The sequence below is a fragment of the Arvicola amphibius genome, chromosome 12, assembly GCF_903992535.2.
Source record: "Arvicola amphibius chromosome 12, mArvAmp1.2, whole genome shotgun sequence".
NCBI lineage: Eukaryota > Metazoa > Chordata > Mammalia > Rodentia > Cricetidae > Arvicola > Arvicola amphibius.
This window is the reverse complement of record NC_052058.2, coordinates 60,991,980-61,012,870: the sequence shown is the minus strand read 5'-3', so window position 1 is coordinate 61,012,870 and position 20,891 is coordinate 60,991,980. Positions and strand designations below refer to the sequence as shown.

General features: G+C 41.8%; 1 protein-coding gene across 3 annotated transcripts in view; it reads right to left on the bottom strand.

Moving 5' to 3' along the window:
- Rabgap1l (RAB GTPase activating protein 1 like) overlaps window positions 1-20,891 on the bottom strand; it is a 639,610-nt gene that overhangs the window by 281,444 nt on the left and 337,275 nt on the right. The window lies entirely within an intron of this gene.

Genomic DNA, 20,891 nt, shown 5'->3' with positions numbered 1-20,891 from the left:
GTCTGTGTATGTATAGGTGTTTGTGTATATTTATATAAAGACTGAAAGAAGAAATTCGTATACACATATTTCCAGAGACAAACCGTATGTTTCTTTCACTTACTGATATGAATTACAGACTGTTCTTTATCAAGACAGAATAAATTTTTAAAAGGAAAGAAATACATCTGTTCTCAGGTATACTCTATTAGCCCATTAACATTCTCTATTTTTTGATTTCATAAAGAACACTTTTGTATGTGTGTGCTTTGGTTTAAGGATTTCTAATTTATTGTCTTTCATGTTTGTGTGTGTGTGTTTCTATGAAATTATGTCACATGTGTGAAGGTGTCCACAGAGGGCAAAAGAAAGCAGTAGAACCCCTGAAACTGGAGTTACAGTTGGTAGTGAACCATAAGACATGAGAGTTGGGAACTGAACTCAGTCAGGTCCTCCAGAATGCAACTCTTTTAACTATAAGTAATCTCTTCAGCCCCCTACACGTGTGTACCTGTGCGCCTCCCTCTGTCTCTCCCTCTTTCTCTCTCTCTCTCGCAAGCGTGTGCGTGTGTGTGTGTGTGTGTGTGTGTGTGTGTGTGTGTGTGTGTGTGCTTTCAAGGATAAATTACCAAAAGTTCAACAGCTAGGTCATGCATATATTTTTAACTTTGGTTTGCCTTTTGGGTTGTGTTTAAGACAGGTATTCATGATGTCAAGGCTAACTGAACTGGATTCTCCTGCCTCCATCTGCAGAGTACTGAAATTATAAGTATGTGGAATTCTACACAGCAGAAAAAATAATGACATCTTGAATTTTGCAGGAAAATTGATGGAGCTAAAAAACATCATATTAAGTGAGGTAACCCAGACACAGAAAGACAATTATCACATGTACTCACTCATAGGTGGTTTTTAAACATAAAGCAAAGAAAACCAGCCTAAAAACCACAATCCCAGAGAACTTAGACAACTATGAGCACACTAAGAGAGATTTACATAGATCTAATCTACATGGGAAGTATGAAAAGTCAAGATCTTCCAAGTAAATTGGGAGCATGGGGAATCTAGGGGGAGGACTGACTGGGGGAGGGGGAGGCAGGTAGGGGAGTAGAGAAAATTGTAGAGCTCAATAAAAATCAATAAAAAGATTGCTACACAGTAGTCATTACAAACTATGCTTTGAACTGAATGTATGGTTATTTTTGTTTCACCTGTGTCTTTTCATTAAGATTTGTGTCATATTGATGAGAATATATCAAACACCATCCCAAAAAACTGTGGAAATGAATGGACTTTTAAGATTTATTTTTTAGAAGTATATTGTGTATGGTTATCCATTTAAGCCAATAGAAGCAATTTCAGTGAAATAAGTAGAGAGGAAAATTCTATTGCAAACAAAGTATGTTTTAAGGTATGTATACTGAGGGAAAATGAAGTCTTTGGAATTATTTATTCTAGCATTATAATAGTATGTTCCTTCTCCTACTGGCATCAGGTCGTAGTCAGGCCTCAGAAGTACTGCATCTGATGTGAGTTTTGAAAGATTACTTGTTAGTGTTCCATTTGCCTGACCTTAAAATCTCCTATTTTTTTGAGTTTTCCTTCCTCTCTCAAGTACAAAGCAATTTCCTTCAGAATTAATTTCATTGCTCTAAATTTGCCAACTTACCATGTTTTTTATATATTCCACTTTAAAAGTTAAAATAACTACATAATGTAAAAAAATTAAGTATGGATTACCATGCCTACTTGTACTTTCAGATTTGATACAGATATTCTCCCTCTAGAGCTGCCATAGAGATATGTACTTCAAATAATAATAGAGCACATATTTCTTTACATTTGCTAAATAATGTGTTTTATCTTTTTAATCATGGACAATATGGTAAATGAAACTTGAACCACAGTCCTTTAAAGACTATAAACTAACCCCAATCCCCCCCCCACACAAAGACATATACTAGGCTAACTATAAAACTCATTCATTCTACAAATAAGAATCCTACAACCTACTATATAGAAGCTTATGTTTTAAAACATGAATTTAAGAAGTGTTTTTATACAGATTTGGAAAATGAAAGCTCAAAATTGTATAAAATTCTGAACTTAGTTTAAAAAAGACTGATTATTACCTTGATTTTATTTTAATCCTGGAAATGTTTGTTTTATCTCTATTTAAATGTCAAGAAAACAAGATATATACTTTGAATAACTTTAATGATGAAAATTCAGAAAACATCAAAGACTGATAATTGCAAATTAAATAAATGTATTATTTAATGTCTTGCTTCCTCAAAGATTGAACAATCCTCTTTCTGCCTCATATCATAAAAGGAAAGGAGGTTTAAAATGTGAGTTGCTTTAATGATGCTGGTTCCATCTCCTTATAGCTGAGAAGGATACAAGGAGCAGGCAGCTGAACAGTCCAGTTAAGCCAGGCCCTTCTCTTGCTGCCATTCTCACTTCAGCTGCTACTTCATGCTGGGTGGTAATTAGATCATATGTCATGTAGAGAAAGAAAAGAAGCAAAATGACAAGTTCCAAATCTGTTAGCGCACATTTGATAAGGCAGTCCAGAGGACATTCTTATGGCTTACAGGAATGGAACACTGAAACTGAATAAACATGGAACTTCAATGTTTTAAATAATGTAAGTAAAAAGAATAGATTCATAAAAAATTGACAGTTGACAAGGCAATCAATTTTCAAACAGTGAAGTCTTGGGAGAGGTCTGGAAAAGGGTAAGACGAATTTTAATATATGGAACTTGGGGGTGGGGTGGGGTGGGAGTAAGGGCAGATGGGGAGAGAAAAGTGTGAAGGGGGGAAGGGGAGAGCTTGGGGGAAGGGGATGGTTGGGATATAGGAAGGGTGGATATGGGAGCAGGGAAGTATATATCTTAATTAAGGGAGCTATTTTAGGGTTAGCAAGAGACTTCATTCTAGAGGGCTTCCCAGGCATCCAGGGAGATGCCCCCCAGCTAGTTCCTTGGGGAGCTGAGGAGAGGGAGCCAGAAATGGCCAGATCCTATAGCCATACGGATGATTACCTTGCATATCACCATAGAACCTTCATCTGGCGATGGATGGAGATAGAGACAGAGACCCACATTGGAGCATTGAACTGAGCTTCCAAGGTCCAAATGAGGAGCAGAAGGAGGGAGAACATGAGCAAGGAAGTCAGGACTGTGAGGGATGCACACAACCACCGAGATGGAGGGGCTGATCGAATTGGAGCTCACCAAGGCCAGCTGGACTGGGACTGAAAAAGCACGGGATAAAACCGGACTCCCTGAACATGGCGGACAATGAGGGCTGCTGAGAAGCCAAGGATAATGGCACTGGATTTTGATCCTACTATATATACTTGTTTTGGGGGGGCCTAGCCTGTTTGGATGCTCACCTTCCTAGACCTGGATGGAGGGGGGAGGACCTTGGACTTCCCACAGGGCAGGGAACCCTTACTGCTCTTCAGACAGGAGAGGGAGAGCGAGTGGAGGGGTGGAGAGAGAGGTAAATGGGAGGCAGGGAGGAAGTGGAAATTTTTAATAAAAAAATTATATTACAGAGCTAAGGATTTGTATCTCAGTGGTGGAGCACTTGTTTAGAATGTTGGGTTCTGAATATGAAAACCTGATAAGCGGCACCCAGGCCGGTGGGAGGTCCCCTCCTTCATTTGACTGCCCTGAGCAAGGTAGGCCTTTGTCTGAGAGCTGCTTGGCCTGCAAGGGGACCTCACAGTCTGCAGAAGGATCCATCATTCTTTGGGGTGAGCGAGGAGTGAGTGCCCGAACCGCGGCAGCTGCCCGGAGAGGGACCACCGACTCTCCACAACTCCCCCTGCCACCAGCACACTTCCTGCTCTTCCTGCAGGGGTTATTCTCCCCGGATACTGCCTCTCTCTTCCTGTCCCTTCCCAGCTTGCACCCAGAATCCTCCCCCCCTCCCCCTGCCTCATCCTCCTGTCTTTGGGGCCACAAAATCCCACAGCTCAGCCTCTTTGGGCTCTGGGGACCTGGAATTGAGTGCACCCAGGCCGGTGGGAGGTCCCCTCCTTCATTTGACTGCCCGGAGCAAGGTAGGCCTTTGTCTGAGAGCTGCTTGGCCTGCAAGGGGACCTCACAGTCTGCAGGAGGATCCATCATTCTTTGGGGTGAGTGAGGAGTGAGTGCCCGAACCGCGGCAGCTGCCCGGAGAGGGACCACCGACTCTCCACAACTCCCCCTGCCACCAGCACACTTCCTGCTCTTCCTGCAGGGGTTATTCTCCCCGGATACCGCCTCTCTCTCCCTGTCCCTTCCCAGCTTGCACCCAGAACCCTCCCCCCTCCCCCTTCCTCATCCTCCCGTCTTTGGGGCCACAAAATCCCACAGCTCAGCCTGTTTGGGCTCTGGGGACCCAGAATTGAGTGCACCCAGGCCGGTGGGAGGTCCCCTCCTTCATTTGACTGCCTGGGGCAAGGTAGGCCTTTGTCTGAGAGCTGCTTGGCCTGCAAGGGGACCTCACAGTCTGCAGGAGGATCCATCATTCTTTGGGGTGAGTGAGGAGTGAGTGCCCGAACCGCGGCAGCTGCCTGAGAGGGACAACCGACTCTCCACAACTCCCCCTGCCACCAGCACACTTCCTGCTCTTCCTGCAGGGGTTATTCTCCCCGGATACTGCCTCTCTCTTCCTGTCCCTTCCCAGCTTGCACCCAGAATCCTCCCCCCCTCCCCCTGCCTCATCCTCCTGTCTTTGGGGCCACAAAATCCCACAGCTCAGCCTGTTTGGGCTCTGGGGACCTGGAATTGAGTGCACCCAGGCCGGTGGGAGGTCCCCTCCTTCATTTGACTGCCCGGAGCAAGGTAGGCCTTTGTCTGAGAGCTGCTTGGCCTGCAAGGGGACCTCACAGTCTGCAGGAGGATCCATCGTTCTTTGGGGTGAGTGAGGAGTGAGTGCCCGAACCGCGGCAGCTGCCCGGAGAGGGACCACCGACTCTCCACAACTCCCCCTGCCACCAGCACACTTCCTGCTCTTCCTGCAGGGGTTATTCTCCCCGGATACTGCCTCTCTCTTCCTGTCCCTTCCCAGCTTGCACCCAGAATCCTCCCCCCCTCCCCCTGCCTCATCCTCCTGTCTTTGGGGCCACAAAATCCCACAGCTCAGCCTCTTTGGGCTCTGGGGACCTGGAATTGAGTGCACCCAGGCCGGTGGGAGGTCCCCTCCTTCATTTGACTGCCCGGAGCAAGGTAGGCCTTTGTCTGAGAGCTGCTTGGCCTGCAAGGGGACCTGACAGTCTGCAGGAGGATCCATCGTTCTTTGGGGTGAGTGAGGAGTGAGTGCCCGAACCGCGGCAGCTGCCCGGAGAGGGACCACCGACTCTCCACAACTCCCCCTGCCACCAGCACACTTCCTGCTCTTCCTGCAGGGGTTATTCTCCCCGGATACCGCCTCTCTCTCCCTGTCCCTTCCCAGCTTGCACCCAGAACCCTCCCCCCTCCCCCTTCCTCATCCTCCCGTCTTTGGGGCCACAAAATCCCACAGCTCAGCCTGTTTGGGCTCTGGGGACCCGGAATTGAGTGCACCCAGGCCGGTGGGAGGTCCCCTCCTTCATTTGACTGCCTGGGGCAAGGTAGGCCTTTGTCTGAGAGCTGCTTGGCCTGCAAGGGGACCTCACAGTCTGCAGGAGGATCCATCATTCTTTGGGGTGAGTGAGGAGTGAGTGCCCGAACCGCGGCAGCTGCCCGGAGAGGGACCACCGACTCTCCACAACTCCCCCTGCCACCAGCACACTTCCTGCTCTTCCTGCAGGGGTTATTCTCCCCGGATACTGCCTCTCTCTTCCTGTCCCTTCCCAGCTTGCACCCAGAATCCTCCCCCCCTCCCCCTGCCTCATCCTCCCGTCTTTGGGGCCACAAAATCCCACAGCTCAGCCTGTTTGGGCTCTGGGGACCTGGAATTGAGTGCACCCAGGCCGGTGGGAGGTCCCCTCCTTCATTTGACTGCCCGGAGCAAGGTAGGCCTTTGTCTGAGAGCTGCTTGGCCTGCAAGGGGACCTCACAGTCTGCAGGAGGATCCATCATTCGTTGGGGACACCAAACACCTCCGCGCTCCTTTTGAAGGAAGAGATGGGCAGGCGCCAATGCAGGAGCTCCTCCAACAACATGAAAGGCAACATGACATCACCACAAGCCAGACATCCCGAAACAACAAGAATTGAACACTCTACCCCAGAAGATATAGAAGAAACCGACATTAAACAGTACTTTATGAAAATAATAGAGGACCTTAAACAGGAGGTAAAAAACTGCCATAAAGAAATGGAGATGACAAACAAAAAGGTAGACGAAATAAATAAATCTCTCAAAGATACCCAAGAAAAACAAGAAAAACAAGAAAAAGCAATCAAACAGGTAAGGGAAACAGTACAAGACCTGATAAATGAAATGGAGGTATTGAAGAAAACACAATCTGAGGGACGACTGGAAATGGAAACTCTGAGTAAACGAACAGAAACTTCAGAGACAAGTATTTCCAACTGAATACAAGAGATGGAAGAAAGAATCTCGGACTCTGAAGATACTATAGAGGAAATAAACTCACAGATTAAAGAACTAAACAAATCTAACAAATTCTTAACACAAAACATTCAGGAAATCTGGGACACCATGAAAAGACCAAACCTAAGAATAATTGGGGTAGAAGAAGGAGAAGAATTACAACTCAAAGGCCCAGAAAACATATTCAACAAAATTATAGAAGAAAACTTCCCCAACCTAAAGAAGGATGTTCCTATGAAGGTACAAGAAGCCTACAGAACACCAAATAGACTGGATCAAAAGAAAGCATCCCCACGCCATATAATAATCAAAACACAAAACATACAGAATAAAGAACAGATATTAAGAGCTGCAAAGGAAAAAGGTCAAGTAACATATAAAGGGAAACCTATCAGAATTACACCTGATTTCTCAATGGAAACCATGAAAGCCAGAAGAGCTTGGATAGATGTGCTACAGACACTTAGGGAACATGGATGCAAGCCTAGACTATTATACCCAGCAAAGCTTGCATTCACCATTGATGGAGAAAACAAGATATTCCAGGACAAAAACAGATTTAAACAATACGCAGCCACAAATCCAGCCTTGCAGAAAGTAATAGAAGGAAAATCACAAACCAAGGAGTCCAACAACGCCGACAATAACTCAGGCATCTAGCGACCCTTCACCAGCACAACTAGAAGAAGGGAAACACACAAACTCTACTACTAAAAATGACTGAAGTTAACAACCACTGGTCATTAATATCACTTAATATCAATGGACTCAATTCACCTATAAAAAGGCACAGGCTAAGAGACTGGATACAAAAACAGAATCCAACATTTTGCTGTTTACAAGAAACACACCTCAACCACAAAGACAGGCACCTACTCAGAGTAAAGGGTTGGGAAAAGGTTTATCAAGCAAATGGCCCTAAGAAACAAGCGGGTGTGGCCATACTAATTTCCAACAAAGTTGACTTCAAACTAAAATCAATCAGAAGAGATGGAAAGGGACACTTTATACTCATAACAGGAAAAATCCTTCAGAATGAAGTCTCAATCCTGAATATCTATGCCCCTAATATAAAAGCTCCCACTTATGTAAAAGAAACACTTCTAGAACTCAAGGCAGCCATCAAACCACACACACTAATAGTTGGAGACTTCAACACTCCTCTCTCACCAATGGACAGGTCAATCAGACAGAAACCTAACAGAGAATTGAAAGACTTAATGGAGGTAATGAACCAAATGGACTTAACAGACATCTATAGAACATTCCACCCAAATAGGAAAGAATATACCTTCTTCTCTGCGGCTCATGGAACCTTTTCGAAAATTGACCATATACTTGGTAACAAAGCAAACTTCCACAGTTACAAAAAAATATTAGTAACCACCTGTGTCTTATCGGATCACCATGGATTAAAATTAGAATTCAACAACAATGCTACCCCCAGAAGGCCCACAAACTCATGGAAACTGAACAGTCAACTACTGACCCACACCTGGGTCAAGGAAGAAATAAAGAAAGAAATTAAAGTCTTTCTTGAATTTAATGAAAACAAAGACACAACATACTCAAACCTATGGGACACAATGAAAGCAGTGCTAAGAGGAAAGTTCATAGCACTAAGTGCCCACTTAAAGAAAACGGAGAAAGCACTCATTGGTGACTTAACAGCACACCTGAAAGCTCTGGAAAAAAAAGAAGCAGACTCACCTAGGAGAAGTAGAAGACTGGAAATAATCAAACTGAGGGCAGAAATCAACAAAATAGAAACACAGAAAACAATCCAAAGAATCAATGAAACAAGAAGCTGGTTTTTGGAGAAAATCAACAAGATTGACAAACCCTTAGCCAAACTAATCAAACGGCAGAGGGAGAACACGCAAATTAACAAGATCAGAAATGAAAAGGGGGACATAACCACAGACACAGAGGAAATTCAGAAAATCATTAGATCTTACTACAAAAGCCTGTATGCCACAAAATTGGAAAATGTAAAAGAAATGGACAGTTTTTTAGATAAATACCATATACCAAAGTTAAACCAGGACCAGGTAAATGCTCTAAATTGTCCTGTTAGTCGCGAAGAATTAGAAGCTGTTATCAGAAACCTCCCTACCAAAAAGAGCCCAGGACCAGATGGTTTCAATGCGGAATTCTACCAGAACTTCCAAGAAGACCTAATACCTATACTCCTTAAGGTATTTCATAATATAGAAACACAAGAGTCACTGCCAAATTCCTTCTATGAAGCTACAGTTACCCTGATACCTAAACCACACAAAGACTCAACCAAGAAAGAGAATTACAGGCCAATCTCACTCATGAACATTGACGCAAAAATTCTCAATAAAATATTGGCAAACCGAATCCAAGAACACATTAGAAAAATTATCCATTACGATCAAGTAGGCTTCATCCCAGAGATGCAGGGCTGGTTCAACATACGAAAATCTATTAATGTAATCCATCATATAAACAAACTGAAGGAAAAAAACCATATGGTCATCTCATTAGATGCTGAAAAAGCATTTGACAAAATTCAGCACCCTTTTATGATAAAGGTCTTGGAGAGATTAGGGATACAAGGGTCATTCCTAAATATAATAAAAGCTATTTACAGCAAGCCGACAGCTAACATCAAATTAAACGGAGAGAAACTCAAGGCTATCCCACTAAATTCAGGAACACGACAAGGCTGTCCACTCTCTCCGTATCTCTTCAATATAGTGCTTGAAGTTCTAGCAATAGCAATAAGACAACATAAGGGAATCAAGGGGATTCAATTTGGAAAGGAAGAAGTTAAACTTTCATTATTTGCAGATGATATGATAGTATACATAAGCGACCCCAAAAACTCCACCAAAGAACTCCTACAGCTGATAAACTCCTTCAGTAACGTGGCAGGATACAAGATCAACTCCAAAAAATCAGTCGCCCTCCTATACACAAAGGATAAGGAAGCAGAGAGGGAAATCAGAGAAGTATCACCTTTCACAATAGCCACAAATAGCATAAGATATCTGGGAGTATCGCTAACCAAGGAAGTGAAGGATTTATTTGACAAGAACTTTAAGTCTTTGAAGAAAGAAATTGAAGAGGATACCAGAAAATGGAAGGATCTCCCCTGCTCGTGGATTGGGAGGATCAACATAGTAAAAATGGCAATTCTACCAAAAGCAATCTATAGATTCAATGCAATCCCAATCAAGGTCCCATTAAAATTCTTCACAGAGATTGAGAGGACAATAATCAACTTTATATGGAAAAACAAGAAACCCAGGATAGCCAAAACAATCTTATACAATAAAGGAACTTCTGGAGGCATTACCATCCCTGACTTCAACCTGTATTACAGAGCTACAGTATTGAAAACATCTCGGTATTGGCATAAAAACAGAGAAGTTGACCAATGGAATCGTATAGAAGACCTGGATCTTAAACCACAAACCTATGAACACCTGATTTTTGATAAAGGAGCCAAAAGTACACAATGGAAGAAAGAGGGCATCTTCAACAAATGGTGCTGGCATAACTGGATGTCAACCTGTAGAAGAATGAAAGTAGATCCATATCTATCACCATGCACAAAACTCAAGTCCAAATGGATTAAAGACCTCAATATTAATTTGAACACATTGAGCTTGATAGAGGAGAAAGTGGGAAGTACTCTACAACAAATGGGCACAGGGAACCGTTTCCTATGCATAACCCCAGCTGCACAGACTTTAAGGGCAACATTGAATAAATGGGACCTCCTGAAGTTGAGCAGCTTCTGTAAAGCAAAGGACATTGTCACTAAGACACAAAGGCAGCCTACTGACTGGGAAAAGATCTTCACCAACCCTGCAACTGACAAAGGTCTGATCTCTAAAATATATAAGGAACTCAAGAGACTAGACGGTAAAATGCCAATTAACCCAATTAAAAAATGGGGCGCTGAACTGAACAGAGAATTCGCAACAGAAGAAGTTCGAATGGCCAAAAGACACTTAAGGTCATGCTCAACCTCCCTAGCTATCAGGGAAATGCAAATCAAAACAACTTTGAGATATCATCTTACACCTGTCAGATTGGCTAAAATCCAAAACACCAATAATAACCTTTGCTGGAGAGGTTGTGGGGTAAGGGGCACACTCATCCATTGCTGGTGGGAATGCAAACTTGTGCAACCACTTTGGAAAGCAGTGTGGCGGTTTCTCAGGAAATTCGGGATCAACCTACCCCAGGACCCAGCAATTCCACTATTGGGAATCTACCCAAGAGATGCCCAATCATACAACAAAAGCATATGCTCATCTATGTTCATAGCAGCATTATTTGTAATAGCCAATCCTGGAGACAGCCTAGATGCCCTTCAGTGGAAGAATGGATGAAGAAACTGTGGAATATATACATGCTAGAATACTACTCAGCGGTAAAAAACAATGACATCTTGAATTTTGCAGGCAAATGGATGGAAATAGAAAACACTATTCTGAGTGAGGTAACCCAGACCCATAAAGATGAACATGGGATGTACTCACTCATATTCGGTTTCTAGCCATGATTAAAGGACATCGAGCCTATAAGTTTGGGATCCTTGAGAAGATAATAAGAAGGTGAACTCCCAAAAAAGATATAGTAATCCTCCTGGATATTGGAAGTAGACACGATCGCCAGGCAAAATTGGGAACTTGAGGGTTGGGCAAGACTGGGCCAAGGGAAGATGGGGAGAGAAAAGTGTGAAGGGGAGAGCGGGGGGAGCTCGGAGGAATGGGGTGCTTGGGATAGAGGAAGGGTGGATATGAGAGCAGGGAAGCATATATCTTAATTTAAGGAGCTACCTGAGGGTTGTCAAGAGACTTGACCCTAGAGGGGTTCCCAGGTTTCCAGGGAGACGCCCCCAGTTAGTTCCTTGGGCAGCTGAGGAGAGGGAGCCTGAAAAGGCCAGTTCCTATAGCCATACTGATGAATTTCTTGCATATCACCATAGAACCTCCACCTGACGATAGATGAAGAAAATGACAGAGCCCCACCTTGGAGCACCGGACTGAGCTCCCAAGGTCCTGATGAGGAGCAGAAGGAGAGAGAACATGAGAAAGAAAGTCAGGACCGTGAGGGAACCTCCAGCTGGCGACAGATGGGGAAGGTGACTGAGCCCCACATTGGAGCACTGGACTGAGCTCCCAAGGTCCCGATGAGGAGCAGAAGGAGCGAGAACATGAGGGAGAAAGTCAGGAACGAGAGGGGTGCGTTCACTCATGGAGACGGTGGGACAGAACTAATGGGAGATCACCAACTCCAGTTGGAATGGGACTGATGGATCATGCGACCAAACCCGTCTCTCTGAGTGTGGCCAACAGCGGGGGCTGACTGAGAAGCAAAGGACAATGGCTCTGGGCTCTGATTGTTCTTCATGGACGGGCTCTGTGGGAGCCTTCTCAGCTTGGTCGATCACCTTCCTGGACCTGGGGGGAGTTGGGAGGACCTTGGTCTTAGCATAGAGTGGGGAACCCTGATGGCTCCTTGGCCTTGAGAGGGAGGGAGGGGAGGTATGGGTGGAGGGGAGGGGAGGGAAGGGGGAGAAGGAGGGGAGAGAAGGGGGAGAAGGAGGGGAGGGAGGGGGGAGGAGGAGGGAAGGAGATGGAAATTTTTAAATATAAAAAAAAAATAAACCATGAGGAAAAAAAAAAAAAAAAAGAAAACCTGATAAGCATGGAGACAGAAATGGTCACTTTCCAATTTTACTGATGGAGGCTTCTCTTTCCATTGCACTTGTAACCTACAGGAAACAAGATGAACAGAACGACACCACCATGGGTGAACAACTTCAGGCACAAACAGGTACCCAGTGGCCCACAGGACAACTCTTTGGGTTTTACAGGATATTTATGGGGAAAATCAGTAGATCCATCTTCCCTAGAAACTGCTTATACATGCACCATCATTTTAAATTTACATGGTACCAAAAAGTCTGGTTCAGAGGAGTGAAATTGGTTAAAAATTTCTAAAAAAGTATATCTGCATAACACCTAGCATAATTTTGTCTATGCATTCTTGATCTGCCTTATTTACAAACCAATAGTCAAAAATAAGGAAAAGTAAAATCAACACTTTTCCTTTTCCGTTTTTTTTTTTAAGGTTCATCCAATATAGGGCTTTGAATGGACAACTACTCTTCCGTGACCACTATTTTATCTGCATCTAATTTGAAATGATATATAAATACAGACATAAGTATAATGTGCTATAATTTAGATGGGGTTTTAGTACATCACACTGAAAGTTTCGTTCTAATTGGGGGATAATAGGAGATGGTGAAACATTTAAACCTGGGCCCTAGTGTATGATGGTTACTTCAGTGGGTGGAGCACTGTCCTTGAAAAGAATTACTGTAGTTCTTGTGGATGTCAGGTTAAGTGTTGTGAGAAAATTGTTTGAAAAAGGAAGTAATAGATCATCCTGACTCTACTTTCCTGTTCTAAGTCATCTTTCCCTCTTCACACATGCTTTTACCACCATGAAGGCCCATCTGCAGTGCTAAACATTACCCAGAGTTGGGTATTTTGTTATAAGAATAGACAGGCTAAGGTAATGTGCAATGTTCAAAATAAAGGTACTTAGCAAGCCCATTACAATCGTGTGTGTGTGTGTGTGTGTGTGTGTGTGTGTGTGTGTGTGTGTTTAAGTAAACGGGATCAAGATACATGATGTGAAAAATACACAGAATAAACAAACAAACAAACACCTTCTCTACCGGTTATTTTAAAATGCTCAATTTATTGCTGCCAAGTATAGTTACTTTACCCATCTTATAACATCATACTGCTACTTCTCTCTTTTGAGGAATCACCCATCTGTAGGAGGATCAAATAACTTACCATATAAACGTGTGCAAAGGAGCTCAGGTTAAAAGCAGCTATTTATATATTTCTAAAACCTCTCTTGGCACAACAGAAACTGATATGAGTTATTTTCTTGAAAGTCCTCAGAGCAGAACTTGTCTAAGACACAGCAATCATTTCCACTGTGATAAAAATCATCCTTCCATGGGCTTCTGCTTCACCACTGTCCAGACTCCCAACCTGATCCATAATTAACTTCTCAGGAGTTAATTATGTGCCCATTCTACTCTTCAGAATTCACTGTGGTAGTTCAGCAGTCAGACTCTAATAATCTTTCTGTTTTTCTCACAATAGCAGTAGAATTTGAAATGAATTATTTACTCTTATGGAATATCAGTTTCTCTATCTGCGAAATAGGCTAACATCAAATACATAGTACTGTTTAGAGTGAAGTAATGCAAGTAATACTTTGCTATTATAAATTGAGCATGCTATATTTAACTATTTACATTTTTTGATGAGTATATACTTCAGACATTCTACAGACGTTCCATACTTAAATAAAGTAAATGACTATCTTTGAGTAACATAAACACCATGATTATGAAGCCAATTCTCTGAAATTTATATACGATATATTAATCTACACATACTCTACTATTAACTACTTTTCGCACATTCAAGTCCTAAATTATCACTGTTTCTATTAACCTTCTGACAAAATCAGAGTGGGAAATTATTGACTTCAGGTTTTATATAACTGCCCAACAAAGAAAACTATGGGCAAATATACTAAGAAGGAGGATGAGAAAGATGGTAAAGCTGTGGCAAAATTTTCCAAGGCAGTCACCATTTCTACCATTACTTTAGAAATCAGATTCAATTCTTCCATTGAGGGGCATCTAGGTTGTTCCCAGGTTCTGGTTATTACAAATAATGCTGCTACGAACATAGTTGAACAAATGCTTTTGTAGCATGATAGGGCATCTCTTGGGTATATTCCCAAGAGTGGTACTGCTAGATCCTGGGGTAGGTTGATCCTGAATTTCCCGAGAAACCTCCACACTGATTTCCAAAGAGGTTGTATAAGTTTGCATTCCCAGCAGCAATGGATGAGTGTACCCCTTACTCCACATCCTCTTCAGCAAAGGCTATCATTGTTGCTTTTGATTTTAGCCATTCTGACAGGTGTAAGATGGTATCTCAAAGTTGTTTTGATTTGCATTTCCCTGATTACTAAGGAGGTTGAGCATGACCTTAAGTGTCTTTTGGCCATTTGAACTTCTGTTGAGAATTCTCTGTTCAGTTCAGTGCCCCATTTTTTAATTGGGTTAATTAGTATTTTAAAGTCTAGTTTCTTGAGTTCTTTATATATTTTGGAGATCAGACCTTTGTCTGTTGCGGAGTTGGTGAAGATCTTCAAATCAGTATGTTGCCTTTTTGTCAATGGAAGAATGGATAAAGAAACTGTGGAATATATACATGTTAGAGTACTACTCAGCGGTAAAAAACAATGACATCTTGAATTTTGCATGCAAATGGATGGAAATAGAAAACACTATCCCGAGTGAGGTAACCCAGACCCAAAAAGATGAATATGGTATGGAGTCACTCTTAAGTGGATTCTAGCTACAAATAAAGGACATTGAGCCTATAATTCGTGATCCTAGAAAAGCTAAATAAGAAGGTGAACCCAAAGAAAAACATATAGTTATCCTCCTGGATATTGGAAGTAGACAAGATTGCCAGGCAAAAATTGGGAGCTTGGGGGTGGAGGTGGGGTGGGAGGAAGGGGAGATGGGGAGAGAGAAGTGAGAAGGGGAGGTTGGGGAGACCTAGAGGGAATGGGATGGATAGGATGGAGGAAGGGGTGGATATGGGAGCAGGGAAGTATATATCTTAATTAAGGGAGCCATTTGAGGGTTGGCAAGAGATAGAGACAGCGACCCACATTGGAGCACTGAACTGAGCTCCCAAGGTCCAAATGAGGAGCAGAAGGAAGGAGAACATGAACAAGGAAGTCAGCACCACGAGGGGTGCACCCACCCACTGAGACGGCAGGGCTGACATAAAGGGACCTCACCAAGGCCAGCTGGACTGGGACTGATGGAGCATGTGATCAAACTGGACTCTCTGAACGTGGCTGACAATAAGGGCTGACTGAAAAGCCAAGGACACTGGGTTTTGATTCTACTGCATGTACTGACTTTGGGGGAGCCTAGTCTGTTTGGATGCTCCTCTTCCTAGACCTGGATGGAGGAAGGAGGACCTTGGACTTCCCACAGGGCAGGGAACCCTGACTGCTCTTTGGACTGGAGAGGGAGGGAGAGGGAGAGTAGGGGAATGGGGAGGGAAATGGGAGGAGGGGAGGAGGTGGAAATTTTTAATTAAAAAATAATAATATAAAATAAAATAAAAAGAAATCAGATTCAAAAGAGCAGGAGAGATGAAGTCACTGTTATGAAGATGACAAATGCCACTGCAATTACTGCATTCTTTCCTGTGGATCATCACCAAGAACTTTACTCACAGTCAAAATCCTAAAAGGGATCCTTTCTACTGCCTTGCTAGGTTATCTTATACCCCAAGTTTTCTTGGGCCAACAAGGCAAGAAAAATTGGTAACCAAGTCTGAAAGGTTCATTTTTATTCTGCATGTCTAACTCTATCACCATATAGAAATGGAAACCTACCTTTCAATTTTTAGTCTTTTCCAAATTTTTTAGTCCTTAGATTGATTTTCTTCTCAAAAAATGCAACAATGTCTAGTAAATAAAATTTACAATCCAACAGAAGTACTACACAATTTGTTGAATACTAGTTTAACAGCAACCAGACATGATAAAGAGATTGTTTTATTGGAAAGCACAATCAAATTGAAGTCTCCTACCAAAAACATTGAATGAGATATTCATCCAGTGCCACCTATATACCTGGCACTCTTGTAATTGTCACAGTCCCTACCAGATAAGAATCATCACTCATTTGTTTCTTGTAGAAAAAAAAAAGTGAATACAGCACTCAAGTGTCAAGAAACATTAGAAAGCGTTAAAGAAGCACAGTCTATTTTTTTTTTTTCTTTTTGAGACAGGGTTTCTCTGCAGCTTTTTTTTTTTTTTTTTTTTTTTTTTTTTTTGAGCCTGTCCTGGAACTAGCTCTTGTAGACCAGGCTGGCCTCGAACTCACAGAGATCCGCCTGCCTCTGCCTCACGAGTCAGTCTATTATTTTTTATGAAACAATTTTTGAGATGCTAAGAACTAAAACAGCATTACAGTGAGGGTGACTATTTCCATACATGAAACACCTGACTACACCTTGATTTTTCATATTCTTAGCACTATGACAGAACCTTTTCCTTTCTTATATTTTTTTATTTTTAAAACTATTTTATTTTACAGATCAATCCCAGATTCCTTTCCTTCCCATCCTCCTGCTATCCCTACTTTCTCCCTATCATACTCCCATATCCTGATCCACTCCTTAGAGAGGGTGAGGCTTGCTTCCCATGGGGAGTCAACAAAGTCTATCACATTACTTGAGGCAGGATTAAGTCCCAGGCCTCTGGATCTAGGCTGAACAAGGTAACTCTCCACAGGAAATGGGCTCCAAAGAGCCAGTTCATGCATTACAGATGAATACTAGTCCCACTTCTAGTGGCCCCCAAAACTGCCCAAGCCACACAACCGTCACCCACATTCAAAGGGCCTAGTTCGGTCTTATGCAGGTTCCCCAGCTGTCAGTTGGAAGCCAGTGAGCTCCTACCTACTCAGGTCAGCTGTTTTTGTGGCTTTCCCCCATTATGGTCTTGGTCCATTTGCTCATAATATGGCCCTTCCCTCTCTATGATGGGACACCAGGAATTCAGCCCAGTGCTTAGCTGTGATCTCTGCATCTGCTTCCATCAGTTACTAGATGAAGGGACAGAACCTTTTCCTATCAGTCCCTATTGTCAGCCCCTAAAGTATAAGCTGTGGTGTCACTTCTTTTCTACCACCAAATCAATCCAACTTAATGAGCATCTTTCCAATCCTCCAGTGATATTAAAAATGTCAGGGTGAACTACTGCTAGCCACAAACAGCAGGAAGATAAATGATTCACAGCTAAAAATGTTTTGACCTTAGGATGTGTCTTCTATTCTTACCCCACAGGGATCTTCCTTCAGTTCTAAGTTGGATGGTAAAACATCACAAACTTATTTTTATAGTGGTGGGTCTCATTTATCTGCCTTGATGCCAGCCAAAATCAGTCAAAGATGAAACATGGACGTTTAAAGTGTTTCTAGTTTTAAATGTGCTGCAAAAAAAACCATGAGCAACAAACAGTAGTGAAATGTTGAATCACTGCCAATTTTATCTCTTGACTATGGAGAAGAGTCTTGACTAAAGTCAGGTATATAAAGGCAAAAGTTAAAATTAAACCATTATATTATAAAAAGCTGGGGTTAGAGAGATGGCTCAATGGTTAAGAGCACTGGCTTCTGTTCCAGAGTTCCTGAGTTCAATTGCCAGCAACCACATGGTGAATCACAACCATTTGTAATGAGATTACCACTTCTGCTGTGTGTGAATACAGGACACTCATATACATAAGTAAATATATTTAAATTAAATAAATAAGTTTCCTGCTATAAAAAAACACACATGCTTCTTAATGTCTAAAAGCCTGACATAAAGGCAATATATACATATTCTGCCAGAAAATAAAGAAATTTCTCAGGGGAATTGGCAACTATAAGAACTAAAGGCAGCTAGGTGAAGTGAAACACACTTTTAATCCCAGCACTCAGAGAGGGAAATGCAGATGGATCACTATGAATTGGAGGCCAGCCAAGTATGTGGAAAGAGAGAAAGGGAGACAGGCAAGGAAGCAGAGGGATGGATAGACAGACAGAGAGAAAACAGAGAAAGAGAAAAAGATGGGAGATGGGCAAGACCATTTCAAAAAGGAACATAATGAATGTGCACAGAAAGTGCTCTTAGTGACTATGGTATAGGTCATATCCTGTCAGAACACCAAGGGCAGGCCAGAACAGATGCCCAAATACTAATACTGATGGCATACTTCAATGCTGTAAAACATTCTGTGGCCATTTTGTTTGCAAAATATCTTAAAACAAAATTTATTACACTCTTATTGATTAATACTATCTCAAAAACTTCTAAAATATAATTTAGATGATTTTACAAATGCTTCAATTTATATGTTTGAATAATATACTCCTAGTTACACATGTACCTATAAAATTTACCATTTAAAATTTTATTTAACATGTGCTACTGTGCAATAAGGTACTACAATAGTACCTTATTAATTATTAATTATTAATAAAAAGGTATAAGAGACCTATGGTTTCTGAATAACAGGAGGTTTAAGATCTACTCATAAAGATGAGTGGGGAATAATCATGACACAAGGAAAGATATGCTAACAGATAAATAATTCATATAGGCGATGATAACTGTAGGAGTTCAATGGAAAATCTGGCTCCAAAGTATTCAGGTGGCATAGTGGCCTTTACATGAGATACAGGAAGGTTGTCATAGGCACTGCAGATAGATAGATGGGTTCAAAACAGAAAGTCTGTGACGCTAACAGCAACAGTGGTGTCACAGAGGCTCTAAAGCAGGAGAGTAGTTGGTAACCTCAGGAGATAAGATTCTAATCAGCTAAGAAGGGAATACATAAAAGAAGATATTGAGTGGATAGACAGCATACAAAGGTGATCTGGAATAAAAACATTTTAATTTAATCTAGTAGGTAATAAAAAGTTATTTCATCTGAATTACATTTTAGGAACCACTCTTTCAATTTGGTCTTGTGTACTTTCACTATTTGAGAACTGTAGGTGGGTGGTGAATAAAGAATATTATCCCCAACAAGAACAGGCTTTTGTCATTGGATATTTAAAAGTGATCACTAAGCTCATACAATATCATAGAAGGCCTTGGTCATAATGTGACCAAGGATGAATGAAGGCTTTGAGTCATGTAGTTATAGTGAGAGGTAGAGACTAAGGAAGGTCACATTGGCTGCATGTGATTTAAACCCAATAAAAACTCAGCTCAGCATATTGGGTTGGCTTCCTTAGTTAACAATAGTTCATGTATATTGTCATACATTTATGTCAGGAAATAAATATCCATAGTTCCAGTGGAAGAAGACTTGGGTAAGGATTTTCCTGGATGCTGCCTTTATATGCTTCCCTTGACTAGATTTATTCTGTATCATTTACAAGTGAAAACTTTTAACTGTGACCATTTCTGCTTTCTCTGAGACATGGTTGCCTCTAATGAATTATAAACCAGATGGGGGTTTTTGTAACCTCTTGCATTTACCTCTGATGTTAGGTTAAGGTAATTTGGTGTAGACTTTAACTCTGCAGTTGGTTAGACTCATAAATCACCCAATATTTTTCTTCTTAAAGTCAAAGTTGTTACATAGCTTGGGTTGATCTCTCTCTCACACAATCCTTCCTCGGCTTCCCAAGTGCTTAGATGACCACTGTGTTCCACCATGCCCAGCAAAATCAACAGATCTGGAGAGCTCGTTGTGGTATTCTCACAGACAAATCTGCTAAGTCCAAAGATATCACTACAACCTTTTCCTGTCTACAACAAGGTATTATTCAAAATAAAAGTTTCGTTTGATTTTATTTCAATTAACTTTTAAAAAATCTGGGTACTGGGTAAATGGCAGCTGTGTAACATGAGGACTTGAATTTGGACCCCCAGTACCCATTATACCAGTTACTCTATAGAAAGGCAGGTCTCAGAGACTCATTGATCAGACAGGTAACCAACTTGTCAGCTCCAGGTTCAGTGAGAGACCATGGAACAAAAAAATAAGTTTATAGCAATTGAATAAACCAACATCCCTGGTCTCCATACATAACTGCAAATGCAAACACAAACGTGATATACTGACACATTTCCAAACCTAGATGGGCTCACTAGGGTCATGGACATTTCTTTCAGACATCATTGTACATATGTATACCACACACTGATACATTGAAACAATTAGATGGGCCCACTGGGGTCATGGGCATTGGTTTTGGACATCATTGTAGCACAAGTGTATGCACACACACACACACACACACGCACGCGCGCATACACAAAGACATACACACACAGGTAAAGAGAGAGAGAGAGAGAGAGAGAGAGAGAGCGAGCTTTTAACATAGATCTTCAGAGATTATATATAATGCAACTACTGTGAACTATTTGATTATTTGTTTAAGGAAACACCTACACCTTATTAATGAACTGAAATACACAAATTGAAAAGGAGACCTTGTAATTATTGAAATGATCTTGCTACTTTACTTGTATAACGGATCACCTAGAATATCAAAACAAAGTCAATGTATTCTAGACTTCCTTATCTAAAGAAAAAAAACCGGAACAGTTCAGTTTCTGCATGCCAAAATAGCTAAACGACACACTGTATAGATGTGAAAACTACATTAGAGTCAACCAGTCCTGTATCCTAGAATATGGGTTTTAAAACAGGCAATTATCAACTTATATAATTCTTATTTTATCCC